General features: G+C 32.5%; 1 pseudogene; it reads left to right on the forward strand.

The window, feature by feature from the left end:
- Positions 1-5,545: 5,545 nt before the first annotated feature.
- LOC114762081 (uncharacterized) lies at positions 5,546-7,273 on the forward strand (annotated as a pseudogene).
- Positions 7,274-7,627: the final 354 nt, after the last annotated feature.

A 7,627-nucleotide genomic window follows, 5' to 3' on the forward strand; every position in this document is an offset into this window, starting at 1 on the left:
TTTTTTTTTTCTATATATCCAATGCAGAGGATAATAATTTGAAAGAATGTGACTTACTTAAGAGATTATATTTAGTATCTGATAGTGTTTTAAATATGATTGTTTTTAATAAAACCCAAAAAAAGAAAAATATGTTAAATATGAACCAAAAAAAAAGAAAAGAAATGTATGTGTTGTACGATAAACTTTGGGATTGTTATCCGAGGGAAAACGTGGTTGAAATATCAGATCGTCCAAAGAATATTTAAAAGAGCAAGGTCCAACGAAGCAATTAGTGAAGAGAGTGAAATCAACCCCCACCCCGATTTGTCGTTTGCTATGCCTTTTTCTATCTGAAGCTTCGGTGCGTTTCAATTCCATGGTTTCTACGGTTTGTGGAAGGATTTATAGTTTTTAATTACATACTTTCTTCTATAGATTGTGATGGTTATGTGACAACTATATATAGCTAGTGTAAAGTTCTCATCAAGCATTGACAAAGTATGAACCAGTTAAATTCAGATTATAATTTTACGAAAATTTAGAGATGAATTCACACTGCCACACACACACATATATATTGGAAAGGAAATTAATAAATATTTCCTTACCAACTCAAGACTCATCCTACATTAAAATGTATTATCTCCGGTTCTTAATATAAGACTTAGTTGACCAATTTGGAGAGACTAAAAAAATTAGATAAATTAGTTATTTGTAGTGAATAGATGTTGTTTTTACTGAAATGTCCTTATTAATCATGTGTGTTTGGATTACAAATTGATAGTAACTTCTTAACGTATGCAATTACTATAGGGATTACATGAGGAAAAATGGATAAATATTGAAAACAAAATGGATTGGGGTCTTATATTTAGAAACAAATTAAAAATCAAACTAGCTCTTATATTAAGGAGTTGAGGTAGTAAATTACTCACAATAAGAGAGATGTCACTCATAAATGACTTTCTCCTAATTATTTTCCTAGTAAATCATAAGTTTACCGGGTCATAAAAGATTCCTACAAAAGCAAGTAGAATAAATTATATCAGACTAGAGTGGGAATAACAGAAACGCAGATAAGGGCATAATAATAATTTAACACTTAGTGGTAGACTTGACTACGATGAGTTGGGCTGGATGTGGTGGATTCTGATATTTATTTGCTTCCACCTTCTTTGACTGTTACCTTCGGGTCCATCCCTACTCTACTTTCAGGTAATTTATTCAAATCTCTCTCTCTCTCTCTCTGTCTCTCTCTGTGTGTGGAAATCTTGCGTCTCTCTTCTTAATTACTGTTATTTTTAACTCAGTCCAGAGAGAAGAAGGTGAAAGACAAAAAAACTCTCGAGGTTTTCTAAAGTTTCTTTTAGTATTAACACACGTTGCATCGTTAGTTAGGAACGATGCAACGTGTGTTAATAAAGGCACGGGTATAAGTGTGAAAGTAAGTGCGAAAGTAAGAGCAAAAATGAAGTTAGTAACCCTAATAAAGGTACGGGTATAATTTAGAGAAAATTAACACTAACGTATACTATAAAACCATAACAACTTGTATTGTAGATTATAAATGATCGTGTGAGTTATTTTTCAAAATTTGATGTACGCAAAAACACCATGTGCGGCTATTTTTTGTGCAAAAAAAAGAAGATATTTAATAGCCACCAAGCTAATCGTTGGATTAATTAATATTCTTCTAGTCCTTAATATAAGACCCATTTAAGTAATTTGATTAGGTTAAGAAAGTTAGGTAAATTAGTTAATTATAAGAAATATGACATGTTTTTCCTAATACACCGTAATCATCTTTCTTAATACCTCTCTCCCTCTTCTACTTGTTTATAGTTGAGGGAGTATCTATAGAGATAATTTATATAGAATTGATAAATATGAAAAATGGGTCTTATATTTAGGATCAAAACCACTTCAACAATTGGATTTTATATTAAAAACTGAAAGAGTAATAAGAATCATACTAGTCGTATAGTAAAACAAAGATATTTAATATTGTTGTTCATCTTAAAGTTGTGCGTTATATATAGGTAAAAAGCAGAATGATTGCTGCAGTATTCTAATAATAATTTAACACTTAGTGGTAGACTTGACTACGATGAGTTGGGCTGGATGTGGTGGATTCTGATATTTATTTGCTTCCACCTTCTTTGACTGTTACCTTCAGGTCCATCCCTACTCTACTTTCAGGTATTTATTCAAATCTCTCGTTCTCTCTCTCTGTGTGTGGAAATCTTGTGTCTATCTTGTTAATTACTGTTATTTTTAACTCAGTCGAATTAGAAGAAGGTGAAAGACCAAAAACTCTTGAGCTTTTCTGAAGTTTCTTTTGGTATTAACAAGCCTTGCATCGTTATTTAACATCCCTCTCTGGTTAGTCGCTTTCAAATTACTTGAGAGGCTATATATTCATCTGGATGGGTTGGCTGGTTTGTGTCTTAGAGAGAGAGAGAGAGAGAGAGAGAGATGTTTGATATTTAATTAATCCGTGTTCTAGGCTGTGGTTGTGTTTGGCTATAGAATCTGGGAATGAAATGGCAGGCTCGTTCGAGGCTGAATCACCAGAGAAGCGACGCGCTCCTTGCTTGTGCTTGCGTGCACATCGTATCCACACGTAAATTTGCTATCCTGTCCTCGTCTTCTTCAATCTTCATGGTCATGTTAATAAGTTAGAGTCTTGAAAAGTAATACTCCTATTATCCATATAAAATCTAATTTGTAATGTAATTTATATTATAAAATTAGTTTATTGGGGATTAGGAGTAAGTTTCAAATTTTGAATCATTTCTGGCGTTGTTTTCCAAAGTTTTAATTAATTATTTCACTAAAACAATATTTTAAAAGCGAACCGGACATAGAGCCGGAAAGACTAGCAAATCACGATTCAAAACGGTTTTGAATCGGTTAGACCGTATGGTTGACCAATCGGTAATTATAATAATTAAATTAAATATCATATTATAGCATATAAATATAAAAAATATTATAGTAGTATATATATGTTATTTATATATATAGGCACTCAAAGAATCAATTCTTTTAATCTAAAATAAGGGATATTTTGCTCCTTAGCTGTACGTCACTGATGCCTAGTAGCTAGTACTAGGTGCTATAATACAAGTCTGCTGTGTTCAGTAAATGTGCTGGCGCTGAAAAAAATAGTAGGAAAACAAGATTAAATTATAGACGGTGGAGATGAATGAAAATAAGGCAATTTTTACTTTTTAAAATAAAATTAAAGAGTCTGCTAGTAATATATCTGAACGCAACATCAACTTTTACTTTTCAGTTTTTAACTTTGGGTATTCAAACTCTTTTAGCTTCTCAAGCTCAAGCGTGTTGCTGTCAAAATTTCTTCTTCTCCGGTATTTCAGAATGCTTTGAACTTCATACTGGTAAAGATGATGCTCGTTTTTTTTTTTCTCCAATCTGTCACTTAGACTTTTTTTGTTGATCTGATAGTTTTGGATATAATCAGTGCTATCGTGAGACATTCTTTTCTTCTCTTCTTTTTCTTCTTCTTCTTCTCTTTCTTTTACGCTCTCTTCTACTATCCTCTTTTCCATACCCATGATAGAGAAAAAGGTGGTGGTGTGGGGACATGTAATCAACGTTTCCAAACCAGTTTTGAGGTATTGGATTTTCTTTGACGGAAGTTACAAGTGGACTCTGGAGGTGGAAGTTTGGACTGGTTCTGGCCGGACGGCTTTCACTTAGCCGCTCCGGTCCCGGGTTTTAACGGATAACGGTTAGCAACGGCCTAATGCTGGGCAAATCCGGTTTACCCTTTAGAACAAGTTTTCCACTTGGACCGAGCCGAAGGAGTGTCCGGTCACGGTTCAGCCGGTCAGACCGTCCGGTCTGGTCCGGCTATTTAAAACACTGCACTAAAGTATATATTTAGTATTTAACTTCATTTATAAGGTTTAATTCAGGCTCCTCACTTTAAAAAGTATAAAATTGATCCTTTAATCCTAAAAATTATTAGACTTCAATAATGATTTGTAACAATCATGGTTATTTGAAAATAAACTTAATAATTAATATTTAAGAATTTTTTATCAATATCTAAGAATCATATCATTATTTTTTTGTTAATAATTTTATGGTTTAAAAGACTAAAAGTATAGTTTTTAAAGCTAAAGGCGTATATTGAAACTTTCTATAAAATTAAGAATTAAAGATATACTTTATCCTAATTATTTATATAAATTAAGAATATTATTTAAAATTAATATTTTAGATAAATCAATGTTATGTTATATTATTTTTATTCTTGTAATAACAAGGATAAAGGGCGGAAATTTTAATTATAAACCATTTATTTCGCCTTGCCCGTGAAAAATACAAGAAGAAAAGTGAGGAGGCCGCTTCATAGGAGGGCATGACGTTAGCATGATGACGTCATGCTACAATAATTGCTCGGTTCCCGGGGACCATCTTTTTGTTTGTTTTAGACACTTGTACCAAAAATAATTATAAAATTCAGCCAATACTCTAATTTTATTTTGTTTAGATATATTAATTTCTGATTTTTTTTTTACAATGCATCTAACACTGTGGTATTATTTTGTGATTATATTGAATACCGAATATTATTTTTCAATTAAATTTATTACTCTAATTTTTAAAGTGTTTAATGTACAATAGATTTAGCTTTACCTTTTTAATTAACCTGAAAAATATTACTTCTATGTTATAAATAACAATGCTCTATTCTTTTCTCTCTTTTTGCCCTATTTTATCATTTTTGAGTAAAGAATAATGAAATCGGTTTATTCAATATTTGTGCGTGGAGTATGCATGTGCCTGCACGGCTAAACTTTTATGTTAGTAGAAATTAAATACTAACTCCAATCCATAATATAAGACCTAATTAATTAATTTAAAAATATTAAAAAAATTAGTTAAATTAGTTATTTTGTAATAAATAGGTATTATATTTTCTAAAATACATCTGCTAATTATGTGTATTAGCTAAAATTACTATTTGATAGAACATTTAACATGCACAACTATTATAAGATTATTTTTTAAAAAATGGATAAATATGCAAGACAAAGTGAATTGGGACCTTATATTTAGAATCAAATTAAAAGTCAAACTAACTCTTATATTAAGGACTGGAAGTAGTATTATTCATTATTATTTTCAGTTGAGATTTTTCAAAAGTATTACTTTCAATTACTTTTTCACATTCTAATAAATAATTTTGGATTTTAAGAAGCTCCTAAAATATATATATTTAGTAAAATGTATGATTTTTTTGGTTGGAAGAATTAGCAGGAGGGCTGCTGCCGCATCCATACGATAAATAAGAGAACAGAACTAGCTGTCAGCTTTATGATTCAAGAGCTCGGTTAACTCATGCATGAGCGCCCTTTGTGAGTGCTCTAGCAGAGCCAAAACTTCATTAACCAATCCTTCAACAAACAGAGTTTGTTCCTCACACGCCATAGCCAGCTTCAAGCATAACATACCCAAATTTATCCTCTTCAAATCAAAGAGACCAACTAATTTTTGAACACAAATACTGTCCTTTCTTGACAAAGACATGGCCGTAGCAGATGAAAGTTCTGTGACTATACCAACACAACAACTTCAAAGGGTTGCTTCAGCTCAGTTTAGAACGCCTAACCTTAATCTTATAGATCCCACACGTACGATCTCTCATCTCATCTCATCTCATCTCTTTCTCTTTAGTGTGTTTCCATTTATATTACAAATCTATATATATAAAGGTTTCCATTAATTAACTTGTTTCAGAAGAAGAAGAGACAAATACACAAGGTTTTGTGTTCCTCTTCACAAGGCCACTGAAAGGTGATTGGAAAGCGGCAAAGCATATCTTAGATCAAGACCGGGGTCTAGCTCGCGCCGCCATAACCAGGGGACGTATCCAGATCTAGCTTTGAGAGAGATACGCGAAACAATGAGACATATTGCATATATTGGCTCGAAAGCCCTTAAGTTCTATTTGTCAAAGTCAGAGATATAGAAAGCGGCTCATGAAGACTTGTAAGTCTTCATGATCACAAATTACGAAAGATATAATTATGATAAAGTCGGTTTGATACATATGAATTGTATTTCCCAGGTTTGAGGAAAAACACAACAACTTCAACTAGTAAAACACTTGTGGAGTATATTCCTTGCAAAAGATGATGGAATGATTATGGACAACATAAGAGAACCTGCACAAGTAACGTTTATTGCTGTAGAAGTTGGGAACTTTGAATTCTAGCTGAGCTTATAAGCACCTATCCTGATTTGATATGGGAAGTTAATGGAGAAATCAAACCATAATTCATGTTGCAATTTTGCGTCGTTATGCTGATATCTTTAATCTCATTCATGATATTGGCCGGCTCAAAGATTTCATAGTAGGTTTTGAGGATTCTGAAGAAGAAGGAAACTTATTGCATATGCCGCAAGATTAGCACCGCAAGATCGATTAAACATAGTTTCTGGAGCCGCTTTCCAAATGACTTTGAGTTATCATGGTTTGAGGTATTTTGCTGCAAATAATATTTAATCTATCTCTATTACTTACATATGTTCTTATTACTTGATGCATCTTGTATATTGTAGAGGAATAGGTTAGGGCTTGTGACTGCAGTTTGTTATAAATTTTACACCGTTCATATAGTATATTCTTTTATATGGCAGGAGGTGAAGAAGATAGTGCCACCGTCATTGATAGAGATGAAAAATGTAGATGGCTTGACTCCTCGCCAACTATTCACAGAGGAGCACAAAGACTTGCTAAAAGAAGCAGAATCATGGATGAAGAAAACAGCAAAATCCTCCATGCTTGTTTCCACTCTCATTACTACTGGAGTGTTTACAGCTGTGTTCAGCATACCAGGTGGTATTGATGACAAATCAGGAAACCCTAATTACTTGGGGAAACATCATTCCTGATATTTGCCATATCTGATGCGATTGCAATGATCTCATCGTCAACTTCCATACTGATTTTCTTGTCCATCCTCATCTCACGTTATGCAGAAGATGATTTTCACAAGTCATTACCCTTGAAGCTCATATCTGGTTTGGTTGCTTTGTTCATCTCCATAATAAGTATGATGATAGCATTTAGTAGTGCCTTTTTCATCATGTTTTGTCATGGTTCAAAGTGGGTTCCTAACTTTATTTCCGCACTTGCTTTTATACCTATACCCTTGTTTGTGTTTCTGCTATTCCACTTTGGTCTGATATACTTTATTGGACCTACTTTTGTAGGAATATTTTTCGACCTAGTAAACATATGCTTTACTAGGAGATAAGTGGACGTCATTTCCGAGTGGTGTATCTCTCTTCTAGTAGTTAATCACTGTGCTTTTGTAGTATGAGTTTGAGAATTAATAAGGAAATTTCCTTTTCAATGTGGTAGTGTTAATTCATCTCTAATTTTCATTGATTTATAATTCATATTTATTTTATACTCTGTCAATGCTATATCATTTGTATATTTATCACGTAGCCATCACGTACCATTTGTAGAAGAACATATGCTTAAGAGTTTGTATATAATACCCATTTTGATATTCAATGTAAGGGCTATTTGAAGGATTCATTTTAATCCTAAATGTAAGATTGAAATTCATATTGTCCTTTAATTTATAATTTTTCT

The sequence above is a fragment of the Neltuma alba genome, unplaced genomic scaffold, assembly GCF_004799145.2.
Source record: "Neltuma alba isolate B1F8T4 unplaced genomic scaffold, ASM479914v2 tig00011186_pilon, whole genome shotgun sequence".
NCBI classification, from domain to species: domain Eukaryota; kingdom Viridiplantae; phylum Streptophyta; class Magnoliopsida; order Fabales; family Fabaceae; genus Neltuma; species Neltuma alba.